The sequence below is a fragment of the Corvus moneduloides genome, chromosome 4, assembly GCF_009650955.1.
Source record: "Corvus moneduloides isolate bCorMon1 chromosome 4, bCorMon1.pri, whole genome shotgun sequence".
In the NCBI taxonomy this organism is placed as follows: Eukaryota; Metazoa; Chordata; class Aves; order Passeriformes; family Corvidae; genus Corvus; species Corvus moneduloides.
Genome location: NC_045479.1, coordinates 37,956,608 through 37,977,245, shown reverse-complemented (window position 1 = coordinate 37,977,245; position 20,638 = coordinate 37,956,608). Strand labels below are relative to the sequence as shown.

At 37.8% G+C, this 20,638-nt stretch overlaps 1 long non-coding RNA gene across 1 annotated transcript in view; it reads left to right on the top strand.

Moving 5' to 3' along the window:
* Positions 1-288: 288 nt before the first annotated feature.
* Positions 289-20,638, top strand: part of LOC116443537 — a 43,338-nt gene continuing 22,988 nt past the window's right edge. Inside the window, exon 1 of the long non-coding RNA XR_004239955.1 lies at positions 289-468. This is a non-coding gene — a long non-coding RNA (uncharacterized LOC116443537). The remainder of the gene's footprint in view (positions 469-20,638) is intronic.

The following is a 20,638-nucleotide window of genomic DNA, read 5'->3' as shown; positions in this document are numbered from 1 at the left end:
AAAATATCATTTAAATATTTTCAACTAAATACTGGGGGGAAATATTTTTCATAAAGCAAAAGATTAGTGGGCATTGGTAGATGTTGATATCCCTGTTTCTGCTATCTAGGCTTTAAAAAAGAGTGCCCAGTATTGTTTGTAAATCTATAGGACAATAAATGTTTTCTGAAAATGTAAAATTTTTACTTTCTCATCATTTCTGCATTATTAACAGCTTCTAAAGAATTTGTTAGCTTATAGAAAAAGGCCTAAATTACCCCAAAATAGAGTATAATTTCCTTAGGTGAAAATGTCTGCTTGCAGGAAGGGGAATGATAAACCCTCTAAGGCCCTCTTATGTTTCTGTATCTGTGTCTGTGTATTCCCAGAGGAGGCACAGGTGGAATGATGTGCGAGGGATGCTGAGAGGGGCTGGTTCATGAAAGTCCATTTGGCCCAGGGGTCTGCTGCTCTGTCTCCAGTCTACAGGTAGGAATATCATGGCTCTGTGGGAGCTCTGTATCCTCCAGTTTAGGCAGTGGGTTGGAAGGATCAAATGAACCACCTGGAGGCTTCCAGGCTTCTTTTGCATACAGCTTGATTACTGACTTCATGCCAATGAAAAGAATTTCACCTGTGGATTGTAGTGCACCTTATCTAAATGGACGTTTTAGACTGATGATCTATCTTTTTAATCTTTCAGTAACATTGTTACCTACAGAATCCCTGAAAAGCCTATCTTACATACTGCAAAAAAGTGAATTCTTTGTTCTTTTTTTGACTCCTCTTTGAAGGTAGTGGTAAAAGTGAATGACAATAAGCTCAACGTAGCAAGATATTTTAAATTTCCCTTTAGTTGAATTCACTTGGGGCTCAGAAATGTGCAGTGTTTAGTCACCATCCATGATTTGCAAAACACTGTGAGTATGCTCACAGTAAGTGAGTGAAAGAATTTTGTTTGTGGCATTGAGGCCAGAGAGAAGCACTCTGTGTGAGGCTGGTACATAAGCACTAAGACCATCATGTCAATGAATCAATCAAGAGCATCTTAACAACCTGCATGGTCAGCCAAAGGCTGCACTTAGGACCTGGTACAGATCCACAAGGTCTTGGCGTTCCCAAGTTCTTTGTGCACCAGTGGTCAAGGCCAACAGGCAATATAAGTGCAACTAGGCAGTCATGGTCATTGCCTGCATAATTTATAGCTTTCAGATTTTCTCAGCATTACTGACATACCAGACATCAGAAACTGTATTAAGCCCATAGGCTGTCATGAGTGCAAAATAATTTGCACAGAGCATGAAAGAAAAATTGCAAAGTGTTTCAATATTGTTAAATTTTATTTTAACTTTGTCTTCACACTAGTTTATAGGAGTTAATTCCTATCCTTATTTCTAATAGACAAAGATTAATTGGTCCTCTTTATCAGAACATTTGGTGATTAGGAATGTTCTTCTCTCACATGTATCTTCCATCATGGAGTGTAGCCGCTCAATAAAAAGATGTGCTCCAAACCAGAGCATCCATTTTTCAATATAGCAATGTATAGCAACAGCTTACTGCTTTTGTAAAGCTATTACTTTTACTGTCAACATGTCTGCTGCTAGAAGTTGTCTCATTAGACAGGATAAATTGGAACAGCATAAGAAAATTTGACCAGGCAAGAAATTAAGTTTTATTATATACCTATATATACCTAAACACACACAGGTGAACGTGTGCACACACATGCAAGACAGTGTGACTGAAAGGATAATCATGAGTGGTAGAGTACAGAGGGGAATATTACATCGTGAAACAGAAATAATTTTTATCTGAATACAGACAATTTGTTAATGTGTATAACAACACCCCTATCAGAGATATTTAAATAAACCATGAAGCAAAAATATCCAGGACCACAGTGGGTTCACCTTGGCTGGGTGTCAGGTGCCCACCAAGCTGCTCTATCACTTGCACTTCTCAGTTGGATGGGGAGAGAAAACAAGATGGAAAAATCATAGGCTGAGATAACACAGTTTACTAAAGCAAAAATGGAAGGCTGTGCATGCACAGGCAAAGAAAAAAAAATTGAATTATTTTCTACTTTTCATCAACAAGTGATGTCCAGCCACTTCCCAGGACGCAGGTTTTCAGCATGCATAGCAGTTGCTCTGGAAGGCAAAAATAATTAATGAAAGTCCCCACTTCCTCCTCTTTTTCTTACAGCTTAAACTAGTTGCTTAAACCAGCCTTATACCCAACATACAGATGTATATATATCATTGTCTACCATTCCCTGTCAGTTCACAGATATTATTTTCACATTCCATGGACTTTCTCCACCCCTCCAGATGGTCAAAAAAAGCCGTGATTTAGGCTGCATTCCATCAAGACAGATGATCAGGACAGGAGAAGCAGCACACTCCATCATTGGGCACCAGCATCAGCCTGGCCCATCATTGCTCCTCTCCTTGCTCCTCACAAAATTCACTCTGCCTTGGTTCATGCCATTTCTGCTACTTTACTTCCTGCAACCTACAATGGATTTTTTTCCCCCAAAGTTAAATCTCCTTGAGATGCACACCAGGTCTCCTCATCCTTCTGCATTACCCACCTGGAACACCCAGCTTTTTGAGCAAAGACAATCCCCTGAATACGTTTGCCTTTTCCTGTGGGAGGAGAAATCTACACTGTCTTTCCCAGCCACTTCCCTATGTATCGTACAGGGACCTTATCTCCTCCCAGGTATGTAGAGGCCTTGTTTGGGGGCAAGCAGGATGGTTTGCAGTTCCTTTGGTGTTATCTAATCAAGTGGCTTCTGCTAAATTTGCATCCTGTTGCTTCCATGCCCCATTGCCTAATGCTCTCAACATAGTCTTTAGCAGTCCATTATATCTCTCAGCCTTTACAGAGGCTTGTGGGTGATAGGGGGTGTGACGTATCCACTCAAAACCACGTCTTTGTCCAAAAGGTTTATTTTGGGGATATTTTGGAGGGGCAAAATTAGAAAAGTAGAAACAGATTTCCTAACAAAATTAAAAATTAAAGTGATATTAAATAACATTGTAATTGTGTCATTTCAATATGAAGTTCTGAAAAAGGCTCTGGGATGTAAAAATAAACTAAAAATTTTGAGGAGTAATTGGTTTCCCTGTGAAAGTTAGTTTAATCATGTAATTTCCTTAGTGACAGAGGGATTAGAATTGTAATTCCTGAGGGTACACAGATGAAGGAGTGAAGTGAGCCAACACTGAAGTATCGCAGGAGGTCTGATGCTGGTCAGCACCAGTATGCCACGACCTTCCTAGAGAGAGCATCCTGCAAGGAACAACTTTTCCAGGGGTGATGGCAGGCCTCCCTGGGCAGCAGGTGATTCCAGCAGGTGTAGCGTTTTCTCAGCTACAAGTAATTCCAACTCGTGATTCAGCTCTTTGTGAAATCACCGAAGGCGGACTCAGGTACAGAGAGACAGGAGCCTCGTTTGGCAATTCCCCAGAGGCAGCTTTTATTGTCCAGCAGCCCCTGTGAAGGGAAGGCCAGGAACAAAAGTTCCCTAGCCAGGGGCAGAAACAGGGGCTTTTTATGGGAAAGGCAGTGGGTGGGGTAGAAACCAATTAGCCAACAGGCTATTACCATATAGAAACAAGGCATGCTGGGGGTGGTTCACTTTGTCACCATGACCTGAGGAAGGCTGCTTATTTCTGGGGAGTCTTTTTGCACTCAGGCCTTCCTCCTCCAAGGGAGTGCAGAGGGCTCTTGTGCCAAGGGCTCACAGCCCTCCCCACTGGAGTTCTGACTTGGGTTGTCACTCATAATTAAGTTTACAAGTGCCTTGTTTGATTGCATGCAGAGCAATGGTTCAATCTGCTTTAAGTATTTATCCAACAAAAGAGATTTCCCTGTACAAGATCTTTAGGACCTGAGAACTGGCAAGTTAAGCCTCTGTCTTCAATCATTTTTCTGACCTCTGATTTCGCTGTATGTAAATATAGACAGCTTACATAATTATGAAGTTTCAGGATAAATTAGTAGGCCTCCACTGTATTGTGAATTTTCCCACTTAGAGCAATATTTGTGTATATGTATATTTTGTATACAAAAGCATGTTCATGCACATGCACATTAATCTGTCTGTAAAAACATGGATTTTCCCCTCCCCCTTCATTTCTCTTATGTTCCTGTTTGTATTCACACCTAACTTGTTCCTGCATGAAGCATGGGAAACACAGTCTGCAAATTCTGCCACTTCCATAATCACATTTAAATAGATCTTAAAAGCAGCAGCTACAATAAAACACTCCATTTCCCTCAGTGCCTAAGAGCTATCTAGGTCATATTTTTTGAACACAATTTCTATACAGGATTGTGGGAACTAGAAACGTGGGCCAATACTAAAATGGCAGCTGCAAGTTCATGTCAAGGAAGAGCAGTCACCTGCAAAGAAAAAGTAAAATAGTGATAGCATCTCTATTCATGAGAGAGGTGCTTAATATTGTTAACATTAGGTGATTCTCTTTGATATCCTTTGGATTTCACTTTTTGTGAGAACTTGGGCAGGATCTCAGTTAAATTCAAGTATGAGCATCTTTATACTTGTGAGTCATTGTTTGCAATTTTACAGTAGCATTTTGCTGTGATACAGTGGAATTATGTAATGTTAGATTTGTTTGAGTTCAGACTGGCATTTTTCTTTTGGACTCTTACATTCCAATTTCAGTTCCACACTATCTAAAACTGTGGGAGTTTCTCAAGAGACAGAGCTCTGGATACTACAAGGCTTTCCAGACATTGGTTTGTCCAATCATAAAGAGGGCGAATCTGTATTGGGAAGGTGCTTAGGAAGCCAGTGGATATTAAAGCTTTGCCTACTCAGTTTAAGCAACCTGTGTTTGCTTGGCAGGAATTCACACATCTCCTCTATGTACCGTTCTTACACTTTGCTATTACACCTTTCATTTATTACATAAAGTGAACTTGCACTTCTCATTCTTCTTCTAGTTCTGTATCTACAAATTCTATATTGCAAACCAGTGTTATTCAATTTCATCTGTGTTTCTTAGAGCAGTTGTCAGAGCAGCTGGGGACCACTGTATGATGAATTAACTCCTGTAGAAATAAATATACTAGCTTGGTGTTAAAAGGTGAGATTTATTCAATGGAAGAACATAAATTCTTGCCAGGTGGTACTTTGACAGAGCTTAGCTTTTTGTAGGGCAAAAAGATCTATGTGGTTTTTGCATCCCACAGTAGTTATGATGGGAAGCTGTGCAATGTGATGTCAGGAAGCAGTAGGAGAGGGATTGCTCCACCGAGCAGGACTGGGGTCCATCTGGGGAGCCCCTATGGGCTCAACAGGGCTTGGGCTGAACACAGGGCTGGGGTCCCAGGCTGAGCCTGCCCTCCTTGGCTTGCAAGTGGGGCTTCCCTGACAGGCTCCTTGGTGTCATGCAGCCCTCTCAGTGTTCTCCAGGTCCTGACACATGGACCAACAGATTGTTTCCAAAATAAAGGAAATTTCTCAAAAAATGAATACATTTATTAATAACTAGATTTAACCATCATCTCATTCCACCAGTGAAAGTATTAAGTTATATAGGGTAATAATACTCTGAAGAAATATGTTCAAGTTCAAATATTTGTTTATGTATATTCTAATAGGTTTGATAGGCAAAAACTAAACAGAAACATTAGATTTTATTGGTTCCTAGAACTGTTTACAAGTGGGTAGTTTTATTTACTAAATACATTACCAGCTTTCATTGCAGCAATTCTTTAAAATTTCGTTGGCCTTCTTGTCTAACAACTTTTATAAAAAGGAATGCCATTGCAGTTTTCTTCCTACAAAATACAGTATTTGATCAGCTTGAAAAATACTGGCTCTAATATTTCAAAATGCATCAACCTTTCCAAAACGATTTTTTCCAGGCTGAAAATGCAAATGCTGATGACATGCTATTAGAAGGAAAATTTATGCCTCACATTTATAGCTAGCTACAGTGGGGTGTAACCATTTTAAGGATTAAGATCCCATACAAACACATTAAATTAAAATGTAAAGCGGATTTGTGGCTGTACTTATGATGGCAATTATTTCTTCCACTTATTTGCTAAAATCCAGACAACAGATATACCAGTCCACTTAATCTAATGCTCAATTAGCAAGGCAGTACAAGTCTTACCAGCCTCTCTGTAGGGAGGCATGAAGAAAAGGCAAGGACATTCTGAGCTTCATAGTTAGGCCTTGTCATTGAATTAGTGTTGTACAGATTTTGGGTTCTTTGCTGAAATAGGGCAAGTTCATACAATCATGGACCATGAAATATGTGACTACAGTTAGTCTCTTCAAGGGAGAGAAGTAATTTCCATATGAAATGACTGTTGTAAATTTAATGTTTCTGAATAGTTGAAAGACAAAGTAATTTTATATTAGACTTAATATTTAAAATGAGTCTTCTTGCAGGTGTTTGCTTTGCTACTTTTTTTAGTCTTTGTACTAAATATTGACCAGAGATGAGAAGATATTTATGTTGCTGCCACAGATAACCAAATGAAAAGTGTGTCTTTACATTGTATAAAGATGTAAAACCATCATGAAAAAGATCTGAATTTCCCAGGGGCAATTTTTTTATCATAAATTTGATCCATGACTGTTCCTATTTCTTTGACATTGTTTGCACTACATTATAGATTCTTTTTCTCCCTGTAGGCATCAAAATTTGATTAATTTTGAATCTCTACACTAACAGGTATTTATATTTGTCACTGTTCTTATCATGCATAAATATGGAAATTGTTTTTCCTTTTATGGTAATAAAATATGATTGAGAGCTGGCAAAGGTATTTTTACTATTTTCCAGTCAGTAGTTTGTTGTGCTTTTACATGTAGATACCTCTCCCCTTATGTTATAGTGGCATATATGAAATACCCTTTCAGTGACATTTTTTCACATAGGCTTTTGAAACCTGTTGTGTTTTTTTTCTTCTGGTGATGAGTCAAGAAATTCTTCTCACTTTGAATTCAAGTTGAAACATCTTGGTTCTTCTTGGATGTATGCAAGTTTTGGATACATCTGCTGCCTCCTGTTATTCATTCTTATGCCTGCTTTTTGCTTCTCTTCCAGTTCTGAGATTAGAAGGAAAAAGAGAAAAATGATGCAAAAACCTTCTAGTTAAGAGTGATACCTGCATAATTCATGAGGAAACAGTTCCTGCAATAAAATGCAGTGGTCAGACCTTTGATCTTCAGAAGATCCCCACTGCTCTCAGGGAGACTCTGCCCAAGCAGCTGAACGGCAGACTGGAAGAGTTTGTTATTGTTACTCATTACAATTGAATAGTTTGTCTAAATTCAGATAAACATCTGAAGTTTCATCTGCTAATCTAAACTAAATGAGGTTTCAAATCTAGTGGGATTTGACCGTTATTGCTAATTACCTTTTTTAAAATGACCACATTTAAAAGGGCATGAGGGAGCTGTTTTGCCAAACAACTTTTTGTTTCCTCAGGTTGCTGTGACCCTGTGCATCATATCTGGGTGATAAAAATATTCTGTTTGGTGGATCTTTATTATGATTTTTGAAATAATATGTTATTGTCCAGCTGGAAGAACTAATTCCTGAAATCAAAGCAACTTTTTAATAGTATCATATATAAATTCTTGGTGTATATATTGTTAAATAGATTTGTTTTATGAAAATAGCAATCAAGTTATGATGTAAAAATTCTCCTTCAGTTAGGAGACAGTCCCACTGGTAATAATTTTCCATACAGTACAAAGGAGACAAGTTCTTCTCCCTGTTAACAGATGGCAAAGATAGAAGGTAATTGAAATGGTGTGCAAGCTACAGCACACATAAAAGTAATAGTAAACAAGCCATATTTTATGAGAGCATCATTAGAGTGATTTAAAGGTAAAGGAGCCTTTGAGAAGCTAATGATTGGTAATTGTCAAGTATTTTTACTGACTAGCTACCTTCAAAACATGTTGTAAAGACTTAGGAATATATTATGTGATCTATTACCACCAGAAAGATTAAATATTTTGACACATATAAATAAAAAAGACAAAAGTGAATTATCTACATCTTTGTGTTATAGGGAACAGAAATAGATGTGCAGGTTCATATTTTGCTGGATTTTGGGAGCTGGTAGGAGATTTGATCTGACATATTCTGACCGGGAAATGTGATGTCTGAATATAATAGTGTTTAGACCTCTAGACACTGTGGTGTTCACATTTATGAAAGAAACCTGCGGTTGGTTTCTGAGTTACTTTTCTGCAAGATCTGTCTCCTGCTATTTAATGCAAATTGCATTCCTTCCCCTCTTTGTTCAACTCCATAATACTTCAGTAACATAGATTCTGGTGTACAAACTTGAAAAAAAAATACTACTCAGCAGCATAGAGCTCACAAGGTGCAATTAGACTAGCTCCACTAGCTTTTGTAGCAGCTGAGGATCTAGCCCAGGCTATTTATTACCTTCATTGGGCTATAAATTACTTTGGACCCATATGTTTACATGGTTGACAAGGGGTTTGCATAGAAGTAAAAGTACTCTGCCTGCAGCTACCATCTCACCTCAAACATGAACATGTAAAGTCACAGATACTCTTAACAGGAATGTTTGCCCCAGGTCTTCCAGGCCCGTGCTGTTGTTTTGGGTATTAAATAGGGTAAAGAATAGCAAAAATTCAATGTATCCTTTACAGTGATCATCCATTTTCCCAGATATTATAATCTCTCTGTGCTAAGGAAGTTCCCACTGCTCAGAGCACACAGCAGATGTGAAGGACACAGCATTACTTAGGACTCCCAGGACAAGAGAAAGGTGCTGTGAAAATATCATCCCAGCCTTGCAAAAATGTTCTAATTACTTAACAGGCATTGGTCTTCTCAGACAGAGGCAACTCTGAAACATTTGGAGAACTTCAGGAAACCTCTAGGAATGAGGGAGGCTGTTCCATGAGAGAAGGAATTTAATTGAGATTTAATTGAGGACAAGAGAGAATTACTCACAATTTTTCAGACATTAGAGGAAAAAGAGCCGGGAGAAGAAAAGAGGTATAATTGCAGAGTGAGGCTTTCCTATACAAATGCACAAGCAGATGCACCAGTACCTCAGGTGGAAAGCATATTCAATCAACACAACTTCTTGCCTGCTATTTTTTTCTCCTTCCTCCCTCACAGCATCTGCTTCCAGGATGACTAATCCCAATTTACAGACTGCAGGGAGTGTGACTGACTAAAAACACTGCTTGGGCACTTGCACCTCCTTCTTAACTGGCTTTGAAAATGACAAGGCTGAACTTTTTGATCCTGATCCTGATAACCAAACATGGTGCCACAATATTCCTTTCTCTAGGATTACTTGATATCCACCTAAAGACTGGTTAATGAGTCAAAGAAATGAGTCAGGCAAGCAAGACCATGAACTGTTCTCTGAGGCCAAGTAGCACTGACATGAGATATGTGTGTTGTGCCTGAGTCTCCCCCATGCTCCATTCATTTTTCCTGTTGTGATAGATCATGAATAATTTTTAATTACTCTTTTTTCAGTTCTAAGGTCATGAAACCACATGTGAGGATGCCAACATGTGATGCTTGCTGTAAATTCTCCTTGACCTGAACAAATACACCAGACCATGTGTCAGGGAACTCATACACTTTTGTTATACAGTCATCTTAACTCTGGCAACCAGGCCACTATTTAGACTCAAAAAGTGTTAGCTAACAAGCCCTTAAATTTTGCAATACACTTCAATAAGCTCTCAACTCCTTCAACAAACTTCTCAAAGGTGCGGGCTCACAGGTCACAACACACTTCCACAAGCTCCCAGCTCCCACCACAAACTTCATTATGGAGTACAGGGTAGAATATGATAGCAGTGCTTTGCCCAGTCAGAGCAAGGGATGAGAGAAATAAAGGCTGAAAAGAGAGAAAGAGGAAAAAGAATATCACCAGCCCTTAGGCCCTGTGTTGGTCCTGCCACGTGGGTGGCCCAGAGATGGGGCAGTAAATCAAAGAAAGTGAAAGAGAGGAAAAAGAGCGGGGGGTACACACTGATCAGCTTCCTTTTATAATTGATCTGGTGTGTGCTTCTTATGTAAGCTGGATTTTGTATGATGGTGGTGGACAGTACTGTTCCACCTCTGCAGAACTTTCTCTTCTAATCACAATTTTCCTGCTGCACTATTAAGAATCTCTGAGACAAAATATGCTTATGCCTGGGTCTCTACAACACAGAGAAGGCGTGTCATGGGAATCTGCAAAACTATGAGTGAAATAGCATAAATAGGGATTTCTTTGTCCTCCTCTCTGACAGTACAGAAATAGGGGCCATCAAATTATGTGAGAAGTACCCAGATTCAGAACAAACAAAAATAAAGAATTAAACCAGTGTAATTCCTTGACAAAATTTGTTTCTGGGGTGTCAAATATTTGCATTGGCTCATGAGGACACTGGGCACAGATCTGTAAAAGGGTTACCAAATATACACATTCAGCACAGAAAGTTCTCTGTACTGAACAAAGCTGAACACTGGAAGTGTGTTTTGCTGTGGATAGACAATTGCACACACATGTCTTTTAACAATTCCTTTATGCTCCTGATTACATCTGTGTCCTTGCTGATTTTCCCCCTAAAAAAAGGCATCAGCCCGTTCCTGGGAGCAGTAGAAAAAGGAGGAATAGCCAAATGACTATGGCAGATGATGAATGGAAAAAAACCAAAGAGGAGCTGGAATGGGAGATGGGAGAGAAAGATTTAATGGTCATAGATATAGAAAGACTGAAGGATGTCAAGTAGAAGATCACAACGGCTCACCCTCTTCCCTGAAGTTTCAAGGAATTAGAGGCTGCTCCCTGTAATTTCTTCATCTGGACTTATCACAAGATGAGGGAAAGGAAGGATTCTAATACTCTCTAGGATCTCCACATTTCCCAGCTCCCTTCTTTTGTTGGAATGGATGAGCTTTAACCAGAAAATGGTTAAAGAGAAGCTCCCATAGCTTGACAAGTCCTCAGACATAGCGGGTATAAATAAAAATGTCAGAGGAGAAGTGGAAATTTTACTGTCGTTTTGCAAATATTTAGGCACTTGTTCTGTCCTGCAATCCACTAACAGGCTTCATAAACCATGAAGGCAGGGAAGGCAGGAATTAGCAAACTTTTCTGAATAAAAGTAGAAGTTTCATCATCAACGTCTGCATTGTTTGTGGTGACAAATTAGTCATTCTGCAAAAAGGGAAACATATTAGTTCTCCTACAGAAATACCTTTGCCATTTACTCTCCCAGTGTGATTTAGGAAGGGTTTTCTTCCTTCAAGACAGCTTCCAGTTCAAGTCTTGCACTGAAAAATGATAGAAATATAGGCCCCACCAGTTTTGCCAATGCCATTAGATAACTCCATTCTCATGGGCCAAAACACCATTAGGTTTTTGAATTTTAGAGTTTTACAGTTTGCAGCAACAGAACATTTTTAGTAAGTTTATTTGTTTTTCACTGTACCAACAATAGCTGATCTGCCTCTGCCAAATTGGGCAGCAAGTGCCAGTGTGGCAATGGTCACATTCCAGTGAATGGACAATGAATTCTCACAGAAGTGAGCTGGGTCCATAAGTCAGAGGAGCCTTGAACAGTGGTGCAGTTTGCAATTCCTGTTGTCATCATGGAGTCAGTAGCTGTTGATTGGCTTCACACACTAAAACATGAAGGGAAGAGATCCTAAAGAAAGTCCTTTCTGAATCAGCGCCTCTGCTTGTGCTGCTTCCTTGCTGTTCCTCTCTTTTCATTCTCTTGGTGCAGCTGCAGCTGGGAAAGTAAATGTAAATGTATCTGCTGCTGCTGCAAAAATTGCAGCCAAAAACTATTGATTAGTGCAGCAATTGCAAAGTTGCAGCTGTCCAGATAAATATATCTATGTGCAAAACTAAGCTCTACAGCAATGACAGATGGTTTTTCTCTCATTAGGGCTGCCATATTTCAGACTATGATTTTTCAGAAAGAAATATTTAGCTGTGACTGAGCAGCTATATGCCAAGAATTCCTGGACAAATAATAGAAGTGCTCAAAATCCTGAATGGTAAAACTTCCATCTGGAAAAGACAAAGTGTCATGGAAAATCTAGACACATGGCAGCCTTATCTCAGGTGGTGGCATAAGAATGTTAGAAAAACTCTGGCTACCCAGAAGCAGATGCATCCTGGGCTGAAAGAGAAGAATGATGGGGGTTTTAGAATTTGTCCCCAGATGCAAAACATAATGACTTCTAGTTGGTTTTCAATAAATACAATATCATTCATTTAATTGAGCATAAAAACTGGAAACAACACAAAAGAGTTTGAGATATTATTCACAGTATTGGATGCTTAATATGGAAGAAGTATGGGAAGTGATTATTTATTAGGTAGGATTCATCCCATCTGATGTTACCCATCTAAAAATTACCTATCTAGTCATAGCTGGTCCCTTTCTAATCAATATTCAAGGCAAAGAAAATTTCCATAAGATTGAGATCCACTCTAATGTAAACAAGTATCCAAAACAGGAAGAAGAAATTTTTCCACTCTTTTTTAAGGAGTGGATTATACTTGGCAGTTTGTACAGTAGAATAATTCTAGTTGTTCTCACTTAAAAAAGTCTAGACAAATTTTCTGGTTTTGACTGCTGTGGTGTTCAGCTCAAAGATCAAAGTACATAGACATGTGCCAAACATGACTTTCAATATGAGTTGGCTTTCTCGAACCAAAGACAAGAATTACCACACTCATATAACATGTTAACCCTGATTACCCTTTGAATAATATCTAGATCTCAAGAGCAGAATAGTAAAAGGAAAACATTTTTGAATAGGGGATAGCAATTAACTGTGTATGGAAAAATATTCTCCATCACTGAGGTGAAGTTGCAGCTCCTCATAAGACTATCTTAGTGAAAGAAGAGGTGACTGTATTTACACTGTCTGTTGGACTAAGAAAGGGTTTGTGCTATCTCACACATATGGCAATAGGCAAGGAATCTAATTTTTAGTGTCTGATTTTCTTCTATGTGTCTAAATGTAATGCTATTTTCAGTGGTTATGATAACATCAGATAAGATTTCTCCCTATAACAGTTTGCTTATCTTACCCATAATACTTTTAATTAGTGTCCTCTCCCCTCCCCTCCCCTCCCCTCCCCTTCCCTCCCCTCCCCAATGGCCTGGCTGTAAGGATCATTTGAAAACCAATAACTAATTTAGTTCCTTTTCAACAGAATTTCAGGATATACCTTTCATATCTTTCATGAAAAGACTGACAAAATTGCAAAGCAGAATATTAGATAATTTTCTAGAACTATCAGTTCCTTAGTTCATAGTGATGAAATACTAATTAGACATGGTTATGAAAAATACTGCAAATTTTAAAAATGAAAACCTTCAAATTACTCTCTTTAATCAAAAGTCAAAATATAAATTTCTACAACTGACAGGATATCCAACACCTCTTTTTCTCTGCTGGAATTGACTCCAGAAAAGGAACTTCCTTTTCCCCTATCTAAATGACTAGCACTGGCTGACAAGTTGAAATTTCAGTACAATTGTTTTTCAAGGTCTTGTGTTGAAATAGTTGCTCTGCAGCAGACTGAACAGCTGCGTTTTCATTCAGTAGTATATTCCCACAAAAACAGAACAATATTTTAAATTGCACTAGCTACTTCACTGATAAACAACTTTGCTAAGTAACTGCCCTGCTTGCTCAAAAATATAGAAGAGATATAGCCATTTCTTGTGGTTAAATTTTTCATCTTCTTTAACCTAGAAAATGCTCCCAGATTTCCATCAGGACAGCTTCCATGTGCGGTTATGCTTTGCCATCACATAATTTTGGAAAGCATTAGAATTTGTAACAAGGTCAATAAATTCAGATTTTTGTTTTTAACTTAATGTGTAGTTTGATAGTAGTCCACGTGTATTTGCTGTTGTCTAAAAGTATCAGTGTATCAGTGCTCTTTAGAATTTATCAGCAAGTAATTCTTTCTTGTTGCATAACCTAATCTGAATCCAAGGGACCTTTTATTTAAATCTCTAGGTCAAGAGGTAAAAAGACTGGTTTATTTTTAAGTAAGCGTTAGGTGTATTTAATATACTTAGGTTCCCATATGCTTTTCATTTAGTATCTTGTGGCTATTTTCCCTCTATGTTTTAACTGCTTAGAAGTTAAGCCGCACTTTACAGATATCGTGTGATGATTGGGTGGAGGGGGTGCAATTAAAAATTTACTATATGTCTGGAGAACATCTCCTTTGTCCAAAACTTCCCACGAACTTGAACACCATTGTGACTTTTACTTACATTTGGAAACCTCACTGGACACCTTATTTGTAGGACAAGCAGTGGAATTTAGGATTCAAATATAACACATGGATGATATTGCGTAGAACTACTCAAAGACAACCAGAGCAATGAATTCCCTAAATGTGAATTTCTCCAAATGGCTTGCTTTTTGAAATTTTTTATGGCTAATTTGTCAGAGAAAGGATATTTAAATTAGCTGCTTTGCACTACTTTCAAGTTTTCTGGATCATTATTAATTATACTCCTATTATGTCTAACTTGTTGTGTGGGGAAAACCTCTCCAAGGTAACACTTTAAATCATACCTATTTTAATACACATTTACAAATGAACTGAAAACAAGGCTCCAACAATTTTTTTTCTCAAGTGCAAATTTAGAAGCCGCAGTCCAAATGTCTGACACAGACCTGTGCCATCAAAACGTCTTTATAAACTAATTTTTTTTTAGGAAAATGTTGTATTTTGAGTAGTGTATCATCAAATATAACCTTGTATTTCTGAAGTGGTCTAAGATGTAGTCTAATGAACATCTTAGAATAGATGTTTAAGATGTATAAGGACACTTACGTGAATCCAAATTGTGCTAGTGACATCATACAGTGGCACCTGTCTCTGCATGGTATGATTTTTAATTTTATCTAAACTGCAGTACAGTATGGAAGAACTGAAGATCCCACACTGATCATGCTTCACCCACGCAGGAACTAAGAGATCTATAAAAGCATATATTTTTCTAAGGCACTAGGTCATAACAACATTACTGTTTAAGAGATTTTGTTAAGAATTTATATTCAGTTTGGCTCTGGGTGTGACCTCGGTTTTTTCTCTTCGGCTTTTAATATTCAGTTGCCATTATGTCCAAATCTGCCTTCTCTGACTGGCTAGTCACATGGTTTATTTCCACTAGTGCCTAATGCTGTGAATCAGCATCTCAAATTACCAGTAAGGCAGAACCATGCTATAAATGGTTCTCTTCTCCTATGGATTTTTCCCTGTTGTTATTATTATTACTACTGGTATTTATTTAAAGCTACATCAGTTTACCATATGTGTCATACCAAGCAGCAGAGTGTAAACTGATTGGAAAGATTAGATTTCGTTCCGTACAAGCAGGGATATTACTCTGCAGACACACTGGAAATTATGTTTTCTAGCCAATTTTTGTTCCAAACTCATTTTAGTGAACATTAAAGCATATGGCAATTTGAGATATGTATGTGCCTTTCTTACATTTAAAAAAATTCTCTAGGGAGAAAAAACAAATGTGCCACCTCATTTTGAAAACTGTAGGGGCAAATCTCAGTGAGAGCTTCAAAAAGAAATTATATTTTCAAGTTCCCTTTAGTTGTGGGTGCAACTACTAGCTTTGTCAGTATGTACTGCTTTATATCCAGTATGCCAGAAAGCTGAGTTTTATAAAACTTCAATACTTCTACTAAAAGTATAAAACTTCTAGAAAAACTGGCAAGATACAGATTAGATGGGCGGTCTGCAAGATGGGTAGGAAACTGGCTGACAGGTCATGGTGATCAATGTTCATCATCTTCATAAATGATCTGGAGGATGGAATTGACAGCACTGTCACCATGTTTGCTGATTGCACCAAATTGGGTGGTGAGGTCAAAAGAACAGAGGGACACTCAGAGAGAAACCTGGACAGACTGGAAGAGTGGGCTAGCAAGAAGATTAACAGACAGAAGTGCAAAGTCCTACATTTGAAACAAAATAAGCAAGTAGCTAATTACAGACTAGGAGCAGCCTTGCTGAAAGGGACATGGGGTCCTGGTGAACAAGCTGAACATGGGTCAGCAGTGTGCTGCTGCAGCAATGAAAGTAAATCACATCCTGGGCTGCATCTCCAGGACATTACTAGCTGAGATAAGAGATGCGATCATCCCACTCTGCTCAGTGCTTGTCAGGTTGGACCTGGAGTACTGTGTCCAGTTATGGTCCCCACAATTCAAGAATGATGTGAGCAGAATGGAAAGGGTCCAAAAGAGACCCAAGAAGATGATCAAAGAACATGCCCTGTGGGGAAAGATTGAAGGAGTTTGGTCTTTAATCCCCAGAGAAGAGAAGGCTCCGGGGGACCTCATCACAATATTCCAATTTTTAAAGGGTAACTATGAGGAGGATGGAGGCTCTCTTCACAAGGAACCACATGGAGAAGACAAGGATCACAGGGTACAAATTGCATGGGATAGAAGTTTCATCTTGACATAAGAAAAAATTAATTTACAGTGTGAACAACCAATCACTGGAAGAGTGTAGAGTCCCCATCACTGGAGGTTTCAAGATGCAATTAACATTGTATGCTTTTGTCCAAGGACCATTACTTCCCAATATTTGGAGGATCTGCATTTTTTAGAAGTTGTCTCTTTTTTATCTTTACACCCTTTTCTATGGGTATGAAGGTATATGCAGAGGTACAATGTACAAGGTCTGCTATATTATCCCTGTACATTTGCTAATGGGTGTTACCTAAAGCCATGTTCTGAATTTATCCAATTCTGTGTTAACCTATTATTTTTCATAACAAACAGAAAAATCATAGACACATAACAGTCACACTGATGACTCCCACATTTTCACACAGCTTCCAGGAGGGCAACTGAAAATGCAAAAAGGACCATTTACTGGAAAGTATCTTAGCATAGATAAAAACATCAAGTAGATCAAGTGTATCCTAAACTTCTCGAAGTTAAAAAAACCCTACATATTAATTTACCAAAAAATTCATCAGACATGATAGACTGGCCAGTGCTGTTAGAAATTTTAGTTTTATATCCCACCTACAAGGGAGCTTTGGTATCTTCATAGAAGTAGCTGACAACGCACTGTTTCTCTTAAAAAGAATCTTTTCTCAATATTTAGTGTGAATACAAGGGGTCTCACAGTTTTTTAGACTATCCTCAGACAGCATTGGAAATACTCTAAGACACTTCACATATGGAAAGAGAAAATATTTTTGCTGTTAAACATCAAAGTGTTTTTGAGAGTACATTTAGATACTCTGTTTTCTGTTCAGAAGTGAAGACAAAAGAAAGTTACTCATTTGCTTGACTTACAAATATGGATAAGTGCTAAAACTTGTACTGTACTATGCGTAAATATTAACCAAAGGCCAGACCTTGCAGCCAACATTAAATCTTTTGTATTGGTACCCTGATCATTATTCATCTTCTGGTTTTGTGCTTTAAGAAAATAACATCCGTACAGCTGGTTTTCCACAGTTAATGACTATGGAACTAGGTCTGTGAATATTTCAAGGTTTTAAGGAAATACTTTCAGGTTGAAAAGTCTTGAAAAATAATTTTTTACTATGATCACTACTCTTTTGAAGTGAAAAAATATTAAAGTCCAATAACATTTTTTTTCCTTTCATTTTAAAATTTATTGTTGCTCTTTTATTCTATTTACCGTGAGGATCCCTCATTAAGGCTATTCACAGAGTAGAGGGTTAGTCAGCTGGGCTAATGAAATCCTAATGAAGTAATTGTAAGTTATTTGTTTAGACTGACTGTGACCAGGATCAGCAAAATTTGCACCTAAGTTATCTCACAAGACCCATTCGGGAAATCTGTGGCACACTTCAGGAGAGACTGTGAAAGCTGCTAACCTCACAGCATTGTCCCTTGTGTGCAGCCCTGCCAGGGTATACAGCCAGAGGGGTCAAGCTATATCACTTTTTAGTAATTAACTTTTGAATAGAGCTTTGGAAGTACAAAGTGCTTCTCAAGTGCTGTAATTATCATTTCCCTATATAGCAGCATAATTTAGTTGCAAAGCATAAAGTAAAGAAGTAATATTGACCAAACATTTAGCACTTAGTTATAGAAATTATTGCTGGAGACTATAAAATAAATTGGATTTCAGCTGAAGCCTGCTGGTTTATTGTGTATTTTTCAAAGTTTGGCCATCTCTAGATTACAGACAGAGAAATCTATATATCACCTCCAGCAAAGACACAAACCATATTTTATAATGCTCAGTGATTGTTGCAAATGAACATGTTGCTCAGCAACCAGATATCAAAGCCAGGTGAGTGGACTTGTGATGGTAAATTTTGCTTTAAATTTTGTATATTATTTTCCAAGTGCTTCTGTTGTGGTTTTTTCTTCACTTTGGTGTGTTTATCACCTCTTGCAATGAAGTGCTTCTTTTTAACAAGATGCTAATTAAATTCTGTAATATTTGGAGCTTCTGATGATCCTTGTGCTTTCTAAGACAGCTACTCTTTAAGAGGCATCACTTATTCTGACAATCTGTGATGTGTTCTTCTACAAGCTTTTCAAGCTGGAAGACTCGTTTAAGAAAAAATGCCATTGAGAACATTATTAAAATATATTTACATTGATAAAAGTATAATGTTTTAAATATTTAAAAGAATATCTGAAAGAAAAGAGTTAATAAAATACCATTCTCTGGTGTAAACATTTAGATATAACATTTATATATACAAAACTATAATTTGCTTCTGAAAACATTGCTTATCTACAGACAAGGTACAGATATCTATTGATTCCAGAGGGATGCTGCTAGGGTCTGGAATCCTGAAGAATAAACCTAAATTATATGTAAATCTGTGTATGTAAAACAGTGTTTGGAAAATATAAGGGGTTAAGTTGCAGGTGAACAAGGTTAAATTCAATAACAGAATAGTCATTCCCAAACATATCATCATCAACTTGCAAAATATTGTTTGATTGTTGCCAGGCTTCACATGTATATATATATATATATATATATATACATATATATATATATATGCATACATATGTCTCTCTCTCTCTCCTCCTTACTGCCCTCCCCCCAAAAAAATAATGGGAGGCTTCTGAAGAGATTCAGTCCTTTGATTTGAGGAACTGCCCTGTAGGGAATGCCAACAGGATTAAGCAGGTAACTTAAAAGGTGTCGTGATCTTGATCAGTTTATTCTTTGTTTTTTACATAGAAATCAGAGTGCTTATAAATAAGAAATCTGGCTAGCAAATGCTTCCCGTCTTTCACCCCATCATGACCCAAACCTCCCTTCCCTGTGTTTCAAATGTAAACAGAAGATTTTATTCTAAGGAAAGAAGTCACTCAAAACTAATTGTTATTGCTATTCAAATCATACTAATATCAATAACATTTTGGTGAATATGCAAATGAACATCTAAATGATCATGCTGTGTCTTACCTATTTAGAAGAAAATGTCTCATGCTATGTTTCCAAACAGCACAACAGGGCTGGGGGTGGAATCCAGAAACCACTGCTGTCCTGGTTTAGATGTCCAAGCCTTTGAGGCTTATAATCTTTTATTAGGAATTCTAAAAAATATGCTGAACATATCTTTCTCTGAGGAGGGGAAACACTGCAATTAAACAGCACTTCACAAAGGAGATTGCAATTATCGAGGCTGCAAGGAGGCAAGAGAAGTCTTGGCAATATTCTCACTGCAAACATTGCATTTGATGTGAGAGCAGTGGCAAAGTGAATAGCAAGTTAACAATATAAGAGGAATAGTAAACCAATACATGTCACATTCCATAGCAATAAAGACTGATGTTCTTGAAGCTTCCTCTCCTGGGACTTGCTGCTGTGCACATGCACACCCACTGTAGATTCATAGATTTCATGTGATTTTAATATGATTATACCTTACATTACATTTATATGCAGATTTCTACTCCTCTTTCATGGTTCATTGTAGCTGAAGTTCAGGGATTAATAGTACATTTGCAGACACTTTCAAATGCCTACGTGATTCCCTCTAAACTTGAAACAGCTAGGCTTTGCTCTCCAGAAAGAACATAACCTTTCCTATTTCCAGTTTTATTGTGACTATAAAGTTAATTTCATTAAATGAAATTTTACAGCTAGAGTTATTCACCATGATTACTGCCATGTGGCTTTACTTCCAGCATTTTACCCTGCCTTGCTCCTGTCTCTTTAATAGAGAGCTCCTGTTTTGCTAGGCTGCTAATACAGTCTAATGATGAGAGAGGAAGAGACCTTTGGAAAGGTTTCGCCTTCCACATGCAGACTGCAGCTCTCACAGTGTTTACTGCTTTTACAAGTGACAGTAATCTTTCTCACATTTGCTGTGCCAATAATGAAGCCTTTATTAACACCCCACCCTCCTTACAGACTTCATAGAAGCAGATGCTCCATCTGCTTAAATATTTGAAAAGTTACTCATAAAATAACATTTATAAACATGCTCACAAGTAAAACTGGAAAGAATACTGTGGATGCAAAACTGTCACACATTACGACAATAAAGCAGTTGGAATAGTCCTTACCTCCATACCATTATTTTCCTTGGTGAAAGCCAGATTCATAAGAAGAAAATAACTAA